This window comes from Anser anser, assembly GCF_964211835.1.
Source record: "Anser anser genome assembly, chromosome: 8".
Taxonomy (NCBI): domain Eukaryota; kingdom Metazoa; phylum Chordata; class Aves; order Anseriformes; family Anatidae; genus Anser; species Anser anser.
The window spans coordinates 6,341,768-6,357,919 of NC_139728.1; positions in this window are offsets into that span (position 1 = coordinate 6,341,768).

The window sequence follows — 16,152 nt, forward strand, 5'->3', positions numbered from 1 at the left end:
GCCTCGCCTTCACTACAGAATTATACTGAATTAGCAAACAAGCTTGAGAAACTGCAATGACTAGCAAACAATAGCCATGATTTTCAGTCCACATAGACACAGACAAATCATTTCAATTTCACAGCAGCTAGTCATAGGCAATCTCCTGTTCCAGAGAGGTTTACACAGCTGACATGCTGTCATGTGTAAAATGACCATAAAGCTGTAGTCAACTTAATGTCAGCAAACATGACTCCTCAAGGCTGTGCCTGATGCTACACAGTCTCAAAGCCCTGATTGTTACTGTCTCCTGTGCTTGATTATATTCTCTGGAGACACAAGGATGTGGAGGAATGGGAAAGAGACTAGAAATCCTATTGACATCAGCTGAAAGGCTCATTTCTTCAGGAGTGCTTTGAATCATGTTGTGATAGGGTTTGATTTACTGAGGGGATGAAGGAACCCCAGTCCCAGGGCCGGCACCCTTCTGCATCGCGCAGTGCAGCTGGGGCTGCCCAGGCACACACGCCTCTGACTTGCGTTGTGGCTGCAGACCCAGCGTCGTGGTCAACTGTGAAGCATATATTTTCTGTGAACTTAAACGAACACTATAAAAAGTGAACATGTTTAAAGGAATAAGCTGAAACACAGCCTGAACTCCATACCAGGGGAGTATTCTCCACACAAAGGGAATACTCAGTATAAGAAAAAAGGCTTAGGTTTGACTTCTCAGCGGTTACTGACAAATACTCAGATTTTGCAAAACTGAAAGAAGTTATTGACTGGGAAACTGATTCAAATTTTGGCTATGCCGAACCAAGGACTGAGGAAGAAGAGAGAATTTCTTTGAAAAGTTAAAGTTTGAGGTGTGGAATCAATGACTGTAGTTATCAAGATGCATTATCTTTAACATAATTAGATAGCAGTACTTTCTGCTTTTCTTTATGGTGGAAATCTAATATGAAAACTACTCCAGTGGCTAGAAAGCAGGCCCAAGGCCCTACAGTGGTTCTCAAAGGGGACATCACTAGATAGCAAAGAAATTACATTCCTTTGATACCTTCCCCTCTCCCTGCTTTACACAGTGGTACCAGCATTTTGGAAGCAGGAAGAGTTATTTCTTAAACAAATTCTCAGTTGTTTCTTCTTCTCTTCCCAGACACTTAGCAGTCAGTCCAGCAAGGTCCTCTGTTAGCACCCTTCAAGGCGGGCACCGACGTCTCTCAAGCACTCCTTGCTGTGACCACGACTGCTCCACTTGCCCTCTGCACTACCTCAGCGCCCCTTCTGCCAGTTATCACTTATCTGTGACACCCTCCCTTTCTCTCAGTCTTGCCAAAACCTGTCCTTCGTTGCCAATTGCTTCTTGTGTGAAGCTTCTGTCCTCCTTTCAGGGCTGCTTTTTACCCGTCTGGTCCTAGAGGCCACACGCATTTCTTATTTACATCTCTAAAGCACGCTGTCCCTCGCAGGCAGAACTAGGCCGCGACTGTCGGCCTAGCCACTTACTTCAGCGCCAGCTCTCACACAGCTACACTGCGAGTGCTGCAGTGACCTACCTGCAGCTTGCTACCCTCCGTGTACCCGCGATAAAATTGTTTGATGTTGAGAGAGAAATCTGAGAGCTTTGAGCACTCTGTGCATTTGCTCTTCCTACATTCATTCCTACTTCTGGATGGGGATAGGGTGGTTGTAGTGCCACTTTTAGCTGTGCAGAGGTAAAAGGCCAAGTTAGACTTCGTGTAAGTTGGCAAGATACTTTTTTTTTTTTTGATGAAGAGTATAAAGTACCAGCTGCATCAATAGAATATTGAGGTGCCAAGAAAATGTCTGCTGAGTTTACAAGTGCGCAAAATATCTTGTATGCAACATTCAAGCATTCAGGATAATGGTAAACAATCGTTCCACTCCAAAGAAAAAGAAAATATAGAAGCAAAGAGGTTTAATTTAACAATGCTCTTAAATGCATTAAAAATAAGCAAACATCCCTACCATCAATACTTTCTCTGTCAGGATGCCAGGAATGCATTTTTCCTGGTACTACTTACTTATCAGTGAAGATGAAAAATCTCAAAATGATCAGAAATGGGATGAGCTTAACTCAACAGCCACAAGCCCAAGCATTTCCTGGAAACTTCTCCCTGTCTCTCAGTTTAGTTGAAAATGCTGTCAGACCACTGTCACTGGGGGCTCTGCCAGCTTCCAGAGCTGTAAGAAAAGTCTCCCAGCAGTAGGGCTACCGGCAGCCTGCAGGAATACATCTCTGGGCAGGCCCATGAGGTTCGTTTTGCTCTCTCCACCAAACAGGGCAACCATCACTATATGCACAAGTGGTGGGGTACAAGAACAATGCGTGACCCTCACAGCAACATGCTCTGCAATTAGAATAAGCTCTTCAACATGCTCCTTCTTGGTGCATAAGAAGCCCTACCTGTCTCACCTGTGCTTCAGACCTAGGACAAATAGTCATAATTTTTTGGGTAGCAATGGATCACTAGCTAAGCAGACAGCCTTCTTCATTGAGGAGAGGTGGGAATTGATTATATTAAGCTTTACATGAGATAAGCGCTGTACTCGCATTTGTATCTAGTCCTGGCCATCAGCAGAGCACTATCTTGTCATGTCACCAAAGCACTGAGGCAGCAGGCAGCTACGATCTGAACCAGGCAAAGATTTTGGGGGTGCCAGCAGCAATTGCAGCCCAATTCTGTCCCAGGAACCCACCACAGGCATGCGTTGATTAAGTAGGAAGCATGAATGCTATGTAATACTATGTGATTCTTTAATATATACAATGCGTATACTTCAAAATGATTTTCTCCAGCTCGTCACAGGAAAAGAGGAAATGCCTGCTACAGAATACACCCGTGTCATATATTCCTGCCAAGTTCACAGCCGCCTGTCCCTCACAGATTTGATTATTCCTCATTTTATGGTAGAATAAGGCACTTCAGACTCTGAGTCTTCCCTGAGGAATGTTAACGCTTGTTAGAAGTACATGACCCAACCAGTATTACTACAAAACACTTGGAAAATGTTACATCGGAGGACTATTAATGCACTCCATTGCACTTACAGGACATGACTGCATGTGGAAAATCTGATGACTTGCAAGCCTATTAACTTACTGAGATTCCTCATTGCTTTTATGAAAGATATGCCACAACAGAATTACCTGACCCAGGGTGATTCCTGAAAGTCCCCTTTTGCCCAAAATATTTGATTTATTTACAAGCACATCATATTCCAAACTGCTACCAAATTTCCATACCGCTTTTGGAAACACAGAAATTTTGAGTAGAGCTGTGCTCCAAAGGAAACTAGTTTGGTTAAAATTAAATATCATGCCAGAAAACTGATCTCAATAGTTAGCATTAAATAAACTTTGATTTAAAAAAAATAAAATACAGTATTTATAATTCAATTCATTTTTAACAAACGAAATAACACTAGTATAAAACAAATCAGCAAGGTTGTCTAATTTGTATAGCCTGCTCTTTACAGTCTACATAAATATTTATTTTACAATCCTATGGCACTGATTGTAGGAAATAGATTGATACATAAAAAACAGAAGCAGTTATATAAGATAAGTATAGCTGAACTATGCACGTGTCACCTTGGTAAATAGATTCAGCATTTTGTGGCAGTCTTCTTTCCATTCACACTTACCTGAGAGAAACTAAAAAATACCTGTGCAATCCCAGGGATGATAGCAGGATAATTCATACTCATGCTTAAAATTAAGCCAAGATGACATGTGGTGGCAGCTCAGGGACAAGAGCAGAAGCAAGACCTCTCAGCAAGGAGAGGCTGCCAGGGCACCACAGGGCTGGAAGTTGCTCCTACCACGAGCCCTGGCCCATGGCCCCTTCCTCTGCTCCTGGTCCTGGCCATGGCACCATGGCTCTCCCATCCCAGGATCGTGCACCGTGACCCTGCAGTCACTGCAGGAGCTGCCTTATACCCACTTCATACCCCTGCATGAGGGAGATGTATTTTGCCTCCTCCTAGTGGTTTCCCAGCAGTTAGCAGCAGTAAAGAATGTTTAATAAATGAAATAGTTGCCTTACATCAGATTAACACTTCTTAAACAACATATCTTCTAACATCAGTTTCAAGGAGAAAAAATAGCAGAGCTTCCTATTAACACTTAACTGCTCTGTCTGCATGGGCAATGGAAAATGTTTCTTGCAGCACAGGCTGCCAAACCTATTCAGCTTATTTCCCTGAATGGGTTTTCCATTCAGCTCTAGAGTAAGTAAATTATCATTCAGCACTTTTCTCTTTTCAAACAATTTTTATTCCACATCTTTTGTTGAACATCCTTTGGAGTTGCCCGCAAACATGACATTAATACAACAATTTACTCCAAGAGAAATAGTTTGCAGAACCTTCACGTTTTGTGAAGTACTCCAGTCCAAACTACCAACACAATGTTTATTTACAGATACATATGTATCTACACACAAATATGTCCTATACATATCCATTGTATTTTTAAAAGTTATTTTACATTTTAAAAGGCAATATTCATTTTCCAGTTTCAATATTTGATCATAATTATTTATCTGCCATGAAAAAACCAACCAAACAAAACCTACTTTCCTGCCTGTGTCAAATTCAAGCTTGGATAATTCACCAGTTTCAATTTAAACAGTGCTAGTAATAGCTCATATTCACCACCTTGGTTCGTGGATCTGACCTAAGAGAACGCTTTCCAAAGCAATTGCATGTTTCCTGGCAATACTCCTTCCAAACTTTTGGATACATAGAACTGTTGTGAGAAAATCAGCTTAGACTCGATTGCCAACTACTGTGAATCAGCGCAAGTCAGATTATGCCAAGGGAGCAGCAATCGACCCAATTTTGTGATAATTTCTGAGCTCTGCATCAGCATATACCTCAGGCACTTCCTAGTCTCTGTTGTTCCGTAACGTCCCTGCACTTCTACTGCTCCTTTGATACTATTTCTCATCTCAGAACCACGTCAGCAAGAAAAACACCTTATGACAGAGAGAGTTGCTAGACTAACAAGAATCAAGACAACATCCATAGTCACCATTTTCATCGGGCTTGTGTGCAGTCATTTTGACTCCTGAAACAGCACACTGTCAACAAAACTGGCAATAGAGTACAACAGAGAATAAAACAGAATTTCAAAGCCGGAGTGTGTCTCAATAAAACTGGCATTTGCCGAGAAAACTTTCCATGATTTTTTTTCCAATCAGCTCTAGCTTTAAATTATGATGCTATATTATGTTCAAATGAGAACAACTTTAGGAAGCAGAAGTTATTCTAAAACACTCCCCAGGATACTGGCTGTTTCAACATAACAAATTGATATGACCATGGTCAATGTGACATGAAAACTTGTAGCAGAAATTCAATAATTCCATAGTATAACATGGTGCTTTAAAAATGTGACTCGCTTCTTTGAGATGCGACTTGCTCAAGCACTAAGACCAATATTTATACTCTTTGGTGGCTAAGAAAGATGTCATTCTGGAGAAAATATGTTCTACATAGAAACATGTGGACTTGTCAGCAAACACTGAATGCAGTCATATATACTAATATGTTATTAATTACTTTGTAGATAGTAAAAATGAGTCCCTGATATGCTTCAAAGTGAAAATATCTTTCCTTTCCTTGAAATGGTGAGTAACACTCGTATCCTACACACAAGCACACGCTACAGCTTTCCCCAAAATCTTGTGTAGCTTTTAAATTAAACTAGAGACTCATTCTCTAATATCAGCTGGAAAAGGATGAGATTAGACGTGCTCTAGTCAAGGCAGCATGTAATTAAAATTCAAAGCATTAACAAAAACTGTACTATGCTGTTTATAGTTGAGATGCAGGCATAAAGTTTAATGAGCCTCTTTGTTTTCTCACCCCCCTGCGACTTGTTCCAGCTCTTAACTATTCCTTTGCCTTGTAAAGTTCAGGTCCATGAGAGGTGAGGATCAGTTTGAAGGTGCATGTAACATAACAAGCGTGTCTTGAGTTTATGTTACAACGCCTTGCTTCCGCTTTGCTGCTCTTGTGAGGCTGGAGTCTTGCAGAGTACTAACAGCAACAAAGTTCAGAAGTCAACCAATAAATTGGCACTGAAGCAGTTACAAATGTTTGCACAGCAAAAACATTAGTAGTACATACACAAGCATTTGCTGACCTTACAGGCTACTGCTGGAGTTCTGACTTCAGCATGTCTATGAAAGAGCTGGGAATTGAAAAAGCATCTTAACAGAGACCTAGCAACTAAAGGAAGCACACTCCAATGGCATGGGCTGGTAACGGGTCCAGTTCTTGACTTAAAACCTCAGGCTAATGTGCCAGATAAATCGCTAGAGATGCGATATCCAGATCCTCTGCGCTGCAGTGGCTTTCACCAACCACTGCAGTGCTCTGTATTTTTTGTGGATTTTTTCTAATACATTCATGAGGCAGAGAAGGCCTGTTATCCAACAATCACACAGAGGTGCTGCCATGCCTGAAGGGCATGAAATCATCTCTCCGTAACCCTTGATACTAAGTTCGTCTGCCTTTCACGGGATCACTGCTGAACGTACATGTACCTACCACACCAGGGAAATATAGATGCCAAAGCAATATCACCAATAAACTTATAATCATCTTATTCTATTTAACTTCATGCTGAAAGGCTGGAAATATTAACTGACATCACATTGATCTGGAAAAGATATATAATTGATGTATGTTTTCATTAATTTTGGTTTTATATTCATGTTTCCCTACACAAATTTGTCCAGTAACAGAATATAACATGGTAATTGTATTAATTATTTGACAATATCTACAAAACTATTCCATTGTTCAGGCGGAAATCTGATCTGCGGTGTTCCTGTCTGGTACAGATTAATATTATTTTTTATTAATTTAAGTTTCAAATTATTTTTCCAAAGGAGGAGGGGGATTAGAAAATTACTTTCCTCTTCATCTCATTTTTTCTTCACTATTCTTTTTTTCTACCTGGCACAGACACAGATCCTTCTAAGCTATTTCCCTTTTATCTCCTCATCTTCCCTTTTGGTCTTTTTTGCTCTTAGCCACTCATCCCTTTTTCATTTCCATCTCCTCCTGGTGCCCACTCCTGTTCTCTTACTGATGAAAGAAATATTTTTGGTTTCAGCCATCTTACAAACACACACAACTTCTCAAATATCGCTCTGCCTGCCTCCAATTAACCACTTCATCCTTCTTTTATCACTGCAGAGGATCTTGGTAAGCTTATTCACTGCTTTCCATTCATTTCCTTCAATGCATTCTGGAAACCCTTCAACCTGTATTCACTCTTTGCCTTCCACTTCTGTCATTCTAATCCCCACTAGCATCCTCATCCTCCAACCTCATCAGTGTCAGCACAGTCACTATATGTTATTATTATTATTACTATTTCCCTGGGTCTCTCTCTGCTTCTCTACCTGTTCCTACCTCATTCTTCCAGTAATCCCCAAGCCTCTTGCAGTGTTCAGTATGGACAGATCCCAGGACCCCCACTCCTGATTTCCTCTCCTCCTGTATATCATCCCAGGGTACTGCATATGGGAAAGGAAAACAGATTCACAGTGATCTCGGATTTATACTGCACCTCAGCATTACCTCCCTACATCAGCTTAGATCCCCCCTGCCCAAACAAAACTTCACTCTGTGCCTCAAACTCATCCTTGCTCCGGCTCACGCTCAGTGTAGCTAAAACAAAGCTCTCCACTGCATCCCTTCCCAACTCCACGCTTGGCCACCCCTTGCTAACAGCCATGTGGCTTCTCATTCCTCCCTGCTTCTTGCACTCATTTAGCCTGGGCATGTCTGCAAGTCCCGATGCTCAAGTAGTCTTTAAACCAGGTGCTTCCTCTACATAATTAGAAGAATTGTCCTGTGTTGCTCCTCAATCACAGCAGCGATCTCTTTTTTTTTGTAGCCACTAATGCCATTGTGAAGAATGAAAAAAATGAAAATGTAAAATCCCCCAAACTTTCCTTGTCTCTTACGTTCATCCAGCCAACATTTTCTCTCACATCAATCTGCTTTTCTTTGCTTCTAAGGTGCATCCTAATTTATTCCCACCATAGCCTCCATAATTTATGAATAAAGCTTCCATTACCCTCTAATTAGTTTTCCAAACCAGCATGTTCATGCTTTCTCCTAGACCACTCCTTTCTCTTACTGGAATTCTTTACACTACATTGCTTTGTTTTACTCTGAAAAAGCTTTATTTTGCCACAAATCCTAACAAAAGAACATGGCAACCATAAAACAAATTGTGTTATGAGACTACTGACTATCATATTACCCAATAACATCACAATAATTTGTTTTTGTCTCATATCCCCATTTATCTGCTGTCACACTGCGCTACAGCTGGCAAAGTCCTGCTGATGGGAGCCGTCATCTCCTCCAACCTCAGCCCCGAGTCCCACCCTCAGTGCCATCCTGGCCCAGACCCCGGTGCCCAGGAGTTACCAGGCACAAAGCATTACCATTACACAGCTCCTGGTGGTGTTGTGCCAAGCTCTAGACAAATTGAAGAACAGTTATCCCTGCCTTGAGCTGTTTTTCAAGTGTGGTTTATGTTTGGGTGCCGAGGAATACATTTAGAGCATTAGCCACTGCTACAAGTGTGAAGCCGACTTTCCTGAAGTATCATGCAGCCATTGTTTACAACCTGGTTTTGGGAACACAGCTGTAACACATTGCTTGCAGCTTGAACAAAGCCTTTGCTAAACCCAAGTGAGGCTGCAAAGGCCGAACCATTGCATTAGCCTTTCCACATCTAGAAGCAGTAGGTAGTTCTGCCCTGTCTCTATTAGTTTTGATTGAAAGAATATTCCTTGTGTTTATCCCTGCAGTGGGATTAAAAAGGCATACTGGAAGTGGAAAAAAAAAATGCATTGTATTTACTGAAAGACTTTAACTTAACAGATCTGACCTAGATTAAAAATTACACCCCTCCGATTTCCAAGCCTTCTTCATGCAAACGCTGGCTGTCCATTTACAGCATCACCTGAGCCAGTTCTGGACTTGGAGCCAGCTCCCCACCACCTGCCACTAACAGGCTGTGCAAAGCTGAATCTGATTGCTCAAGGAGAGGTGGAATCCATCTAAATTATTTCTTAACTACCCCATCATGCCTAATTATAGCATGTCCATCTCGAAGCATGCCACTGTACTGCTGGTGGACGGACTATAACCTACGACATATAAAGAAGGGAAGGGACTGCTTTGCCACTACTGCTGGCTAATCTTAATAAAATAACAATGTCTATAAATAATTAGATGTTGGAAATAATGGGTACTGCTCTAGTTCTGCCCTCATCTTTCTATATTTGACTCAGTATTTCAAGAGAGTGATCCAATGGCCTCCGGTTCTGACCTTTATCAAGTATTCCCAAGTTCTGCAGCTCAGCTTTTCTAATCTTAGCTTGACTTCTCCTCGGTGAGCCCCCCCTTACAGACTTCCCAATTACCTCAATATTCACAGTATTCCCTAAAGCGCCGCTACATGGAACACTATTATCTCTTATCTATTTTATCTATTAACCTTAGGAACATTGGCAAGCTATTACAGGCAATCACTGTGCTTGGAGAAAGAGGACAGAAAAGAGGCTGTGCTTTAAAGATGTGTGTGGAAATTGTTTGCCATTTAGGCTACATTTTGCATTTTCTTCTGAGGGAAAAAGAATGAGATATTTTAGAAGCAAGGCCAATATATCTCAATTAGGTATCTCAGCTGCTCTGCATTCAGTGAATTACTCAATTTTATTTATTTATTTATTTATTTTTGTAAAGCTGTTTCTACTCGCTTGTATTTTTCCCCACACAGTTTCTGTTGCTCACTTATCTGAGAGTCCTTCATAAGGCAAGAGCCACCCGGGGATAAAAATGTGCTAGATCTCTACCTCTAGCCCCATACCCTGTTTCCCAGGTTGACTGCCAGGTTCTCAGTTTGGTGATGCTGAGCATCTGCTTGGGGACGGGAAGCAGACTCCTGAAGAGCAGGATTCTTCGGGAGAAATAGACAGTTTGGGATAGAAGGAGCAGTCAGTGCAGAAGAGACAATGATAGCATGAGACAGCTGCTAAAGCTGAAGAAAAAGTCTGCTGGAATAGAGATCATCCCTGTTCATAACCCATCAGCAGAACCAGTGAATTATTTACTGAATAATTTACTTATTTTCTTCTCAGAAATGTTTGGAGCTTTTTGAAAACTGAAATTCAGAAATATCCTCTGCAAAGACAGATGAGATCAGTTTTTTCCCTCTCACCAATGATTTCTGTGTTTTAATTGCAGAATTAACCAAGCAATCAGATTGTATAACAATGCTGATTTCAGAAAGAGGGGGAAATAATTGTTATATTTCATAGACAAACTCAAAACATAAAATTTTAATCTTTTGTTGTTGTTTTTACTCCTACTTTTTAAGCAAGAAAAAAAAGTGCAGTTTTCCAGTTTTTCAAAATGCTCCAAAGGCATTTGAAAACTATTTCTCATTTTGAGTAGCGGAGGAGTAAAAACACCTCTGAGCATGGGGAGAAAGAGGAATCCTTGGGGTTCTGCTTTACATCTTGGGTGAAATTTCAAAAGTACCATTATTGTTCAGCCTCCTTCAGAAAGGGCCACATAGCCCCGAAGCACTTAGTGTGATTTAGAAGTGGTGAGATCTTCCAGGGAAAAAATAAATAAATAAAATCCCAGATATTTGTTGCTTTTCAAGTTTTACAGCTGTTGTTTAATCACATAGTTAAATTTTCTTTTAAAATGAAGAACATAGTAAATAGTATTCCTGACTGGAACTCAGAGCTACTTCCATCTCTAATCAGTAGATGGCACCATGAATTCATCATAGAGCATGGAGGCCTAAAAGAAGTAAAAATTCATCCTCCCCAAAAAGCATACACCCAACTTGACACATATAAATCAGGAATTAAATTCAGAGGGTACAACCTTCTGCCCATGCCGCCCCTCCAAATAACGTTTGCTATGGAACACACCGTGTTATGCACTGAAACAGCAGCTACACCTAAAATGGTCCCCCCTTGCCCTGTTTTGATCTAGATTGTCTCATGACTTCCTGTGAAATTAAGAACAAAACAGATAACCTTTTCTTCTGAACTCCCCTAGCTCTGAACAGTGGCATCACCAGAGAAGGGCTTCCCCTGGCTGAGTCAAGAGCACCCACCTGCAAGCATAGAGGAGAAGCTGGCAGGCAGGGGTGCAGATCTGGCCCCAGAGACTGACTCGGGGTTGGGAAAGCCTCACCTGGGGCTTCTGCTCCATGGACAAAGCCCGTTAGCTCAGACACTGCAGCGTTTGTGCAAATGCATAGAAGGGGGTTTGAGAGGACATCCAGCTAACCACAGGTTGTTGGCATCTCTAAGGCCGAGTACAGAGTGCTGAAGAGTTTATGAGACACTTTTTCCGTCACCCAAACTGCAAGATTTCTACCTGGGATCCAAAAGCTTGTAGAGACAGCCTCATCCTCACCGTTCAGCAATGCCCTACATCCCTGGGGAGCACAGCGCAAGGCCAGCAGCTCATGGAGGCAGCCCTCGCTGCTGAAGCACCTGCTTTCCAGGATGCAAGCTCCGCTCAAAGGAGCAGCTCAGCCTGACGGGTGTTCACTCTGCTCCTGGCCTGGCCATGCTTACCCTCACCAGTGCTGTACGGCAACTGGTTTGCCACTGGCACCCACCTGGCACCTCCCCATGCCCACCCCGCTGCCACAGGGCTTTGCTGGCGGACTCCCTGTGTGGAGAGGCGTGCTCCTGCAGGCACCAAGCGATGTGCAAGATGTGCTCAGCCCCAGCAAAAATCTGCTGCCTCTAACGTGGGCTCTCCGTGCTCAAACATGAGAACAGTGAGAGTGAAAATCCTGTCTGTCCATCTGTTACTTAAGGGTTTCTTTCTTTTGCTGCGCGTTAGAATTTCAACCCAAATCTTCTTCAGCAGCACAAATCACACCAGTGACATTTATAGGTTAAGTAACTAGTATGCTGCTGACATCATCTATGCACACACTAACAGGCACCAATAGATTTAATGCTATGGACCTCAAGCTCCATTTATCCAACCCTCAGTGAGCAGTAATTAAAACCTGCAGTAACAGAAGCATTGCTGTGAGAAGCAATAGCTCTACCAGGCAAAGCACAGAAATTCTGCCAACAGAAGAGAGTTCAATCAACAGTCCCAACCATGACACAGAAGTGAAACCTCTGATGTATCAACTCAGGGAAGAAAGTAGCACCACAGGAAAAAGAGTGGCCTACCTCGCAGAGCACAGAGTCGTCTGGTCTCATGGCCACGGAGCAGGAGCTGTACATTGCAGCCACCTCAGGCTCTGCACGCCTGGCTGTTCCAAAGCGGTTTCTCTTCCAGGCCACTCCTTACTGCTTTCCCAGACTGCCTAGCAGACACAGCTCAGGAACTACCAGCACCATCGGCAGCAACACCACTGATTGAGCACGAGCAATACCAGCTTGGGTTTTGCCTCCAGTCAGTGCTCTGTAACGGCAGCACAAGGGCCTCGCTTGTTGAGCAAGGAGGGCTTTATGTCGCCTCTCCCTGGAGCAAGGTGCGAGTGGGCCTGACTGAGATGGCAGCAAATGCACTGTCAGAAGCCATATTCTCAGGAGAAAGACAGAGCAGTGGAAATTAAGTGACAGCACAGAATCAAGGAATCGACTCGCCCCTGAGGCTGGGATATTCCAGGCTTCCCTGTGACACCTGCTAAAGGCACGCAGGAGGGCCTGGAGCCAGTGCCTGCAGAGACCCGGCTGCCTGCACCATGTACTGAGGGAAAACCAGTGGAAACCTGCTGCAGCTCTCCTGGAGGCCAGGGACCAGAGCCAGGCACTGGCTGCATGCTCCTGTTTGAGGCCTGGGCCGAAAAAAAACAACAGCACCTTGTAGGAGTACCTGGGGCCTGGCCACCCTTTCCTTGGGACGCTCCTCCAGCTTACACAGACTGATAAAATGTCTTTTTTGGCTGGGAAGGTGGTAACGAGAGATTTAGGATTTTCACCTGAGAGACGCAGACACAGCCCCAGCCCAAGCACCAGCAGAGTCACATTCTCCACAGGCACAGACAGAGCTTGGCCAAGGAAAACCGAGCAGGTGCCTTCAGCCCATGCAGGCCCGGCCGCTGCCTGCCTGCCTGGCCGGTGTGGGGGGATCTCTGCTCAGAGCCCTGGCCTGCCTCGGGCAGAAAATTGAAACCTCGGGGTTGTCTTTCCCAGATTTGTGCTGGAAATGCTCTTGCAGGGGTAATCAGTCGCACTTCAGTCTTGGTAAATAAGCCCAAAATCCAACTACAGCAACTTCTTGCTTCATTACAGTGAGAAAGGAATACTTCTGGGGAGCAATGTTTCAGTCTGCCTGTAGACTGTGGAAGGCCCTTGTTACTTTTGATGCAGTAACACATGGGGATGTGGATACCTTCTGGTACAATAAATCCGTCCTCCTGTTTCTCCTCTTTAATCTAAATAAATAAAGAAAAAACAAACAAACAAAAAACCATCAGGGCAGGACAGGTTGCAAGCAGTTAACACGGTCCTGTTGTGTGTCCCACAGCCAGGCCCCTGAGCTCTCCCCGAGGTTCCTCTGTACCACCAAGGCTCTCCGTGGATATAAGGTTGTGCCCATACAGCAGCCAGACACTGGCTTATGTTTGCAAGTTCGCAAGGATTGTGGAGCCTTAAATAAAAGCTGAGCCCTCAAACACTCACCATTACTAGAAATAATTCTGCTTTGATGCCAAAGCGTCCACAGGTCATTTGCAATGTCTTCACTAAGCCAGTCTCCCGTGCCTGCTTAAACCAGCAAAGTTATGAAGTGAGAACAACCACCTTCTTGATGTCTGAAATACAGCAACCTGCAACTGCTGCTCGGCTCAAACTAACAAAAACAGGGGTCGACATTACACAATTCAATGGCAAGGAGGAAGTGGCCAGCACTAATAACAACAAGTTTAGGTAATTCATTCACATTTTTTAGCAAGATGGAATTGCTTCCCTACAGACTTTCCTCCTCGTTAGGAAGGCTTTTCTATGCATTTTTCTCCCAGCTTCAAGTCAGATAAAATCTTTTTAAAGCTAGCTGTTTAAAAGTAGAAAACTATTATCTTTGTCATGGCTTAGGAAAATTAACATTATTTGTGCCACTGTGTATTAGTAGTACATTGTTAGCAATTTCATTTAGCCAGAAAATTAATGGTTAAGCTAGCAACCAAAATGTATCCTTAAAATGCTATGTGGCTCTGCAAGGCTGCTTCTTCCAACAGGGGAACCATGTGGCTGCCACCATCCTTCTGCCACCCCTACCACCCCATGCCCCTTTCACATGACGGGCCTTTAGCACCAGTCTCTAGTTTTCAGAAGTGCTGCTATTTCTAATTTTATGTGCACCTGCAGCTGGTTACTGTTTAGACAGCTTCTCTACTATTACAGAGTAGCCATGACTGATCTTAAGCCTGAAGCAGTATTGCCACTATGAGAACTGCTGTTCCACTCTTCTAAGGGGATCTAAGTAATTCAGAGAGAATTTTCCTTAACAAATGTAAACATGGTATGTGTGAATTTTCATTAATATTTCACATGAAGAAAGCAAGGTCAAACTATTCAGATATTTATTGCAATTTAGCAATTATCTGTAGAAATAAGTAACATGGCTCTTAGACCAAACACACACCTTTCCAATTCACTCACCACTTAAAATGATGTTCTTTCTTTATGAAGTTTTCTGCTCCCCATACTTTCTCTCAAAAGCTTACTTACATATTTTTATTTGTAGCTCAAGTCTGAAAAGGTTTACCATAAGTTCTCCATCTCGCATTTCCTGCTCCCGAAATGCACAGTCCCTCCAGTGCCTTTCTCAGCTCACACTCCCCATTGTCACTGCAGCAGCACTTGCCTTACTGGACACCATAAAGCACAGGGGGGAAAGAAGCCACCTGGCAGCAGATCCAGACACAGGTGTATCCCACCACCCACAGAAGAAGATGGAAACAAATTTGCATCCATCTACTGATACAATAGAAATAATCTTTTCCAAAATTTGACTGGGCTGTAGAGCAGCCAGAGGCTTGAAGCGCGCTCACACAACCCTAGGAGCTATACCACAGGTGAGTACCGGAGCCTGCTGAATTCAGCCTGAAAGACACGGATGTTTTCAAACTGTGCAACCACGGAGTTGCAGATAAGCTTCTGTCCAAATTCTGCATTTCCTTGCAAAGAAGCATCAAACTCTTCAAATGCAACATTGTGCTAATGTCAGTACTACCCTAGAAAATATGTAGCTGTGGAACAGCAATTTTAATTCAAAACTCAAAAGCTGAAAATATTATACAGACAAAATGAATGTTATCAAATGTTCCACATTAAGCATCTCAGACCCTTAATGGCTTTGTGTTGTTTTTGTTTTTCCTCAGTGGGGGTCCTTTTATAGTTTTTGTAGCATTTTATTTACAGGAAGGTTGAAGACTGTATGCCAATATATGCACATGCACCATATTTCTTTAAATTTGTTCCAGTAAATGCCATACTCATGAATTGCTTTATAATGTAATCCTTTGGACTGGAGCAATTCATAAGATCTCCAGAACAAAAAAGCTTTTTCAGCAGGTACACTTAATCAGGAAGTGAGTACATACCCACATTAGCATCCCCTAAGGGTTTCTCATGCTCAGCAAGAGTACGGCCAGTTTGTTGTTTTGCTCAGAAAGCTGTCACAGGACAGACGTCCTCATTAGAGCTCCATTTTCATGTTCTCTGGAGTTTAGAGCAGAAGCCTTGCCATCTCCCCTCCGAGACCTTTACTGGTTGTACCCCAGAACAGGTTTGAAGGAAAACTCTCAGCCCTACAGTCCAAAAAGTTCACAGTGTAAGAAGCAATTCACACTAAGGATAAACTGTGAAATGCATTCTTATAAGTGTTTTATTATCATTTTCTATTTCAGCCTTGTGCAGGAGGTAGACATCTTTCTTTTGACACAAAGCCCCTTGTCCCACTACCAGTGTGAGAGCTCCAGGGACAAAACTGCAAATTGGTTTCCAAGTCTACATTCTTAAGAACGGTTTAATAATATGAAGATGAAAGATTATATTTAAAACAAACACCTAAATTTTTCAGTATTAAATGTGATGCAGCAAGATC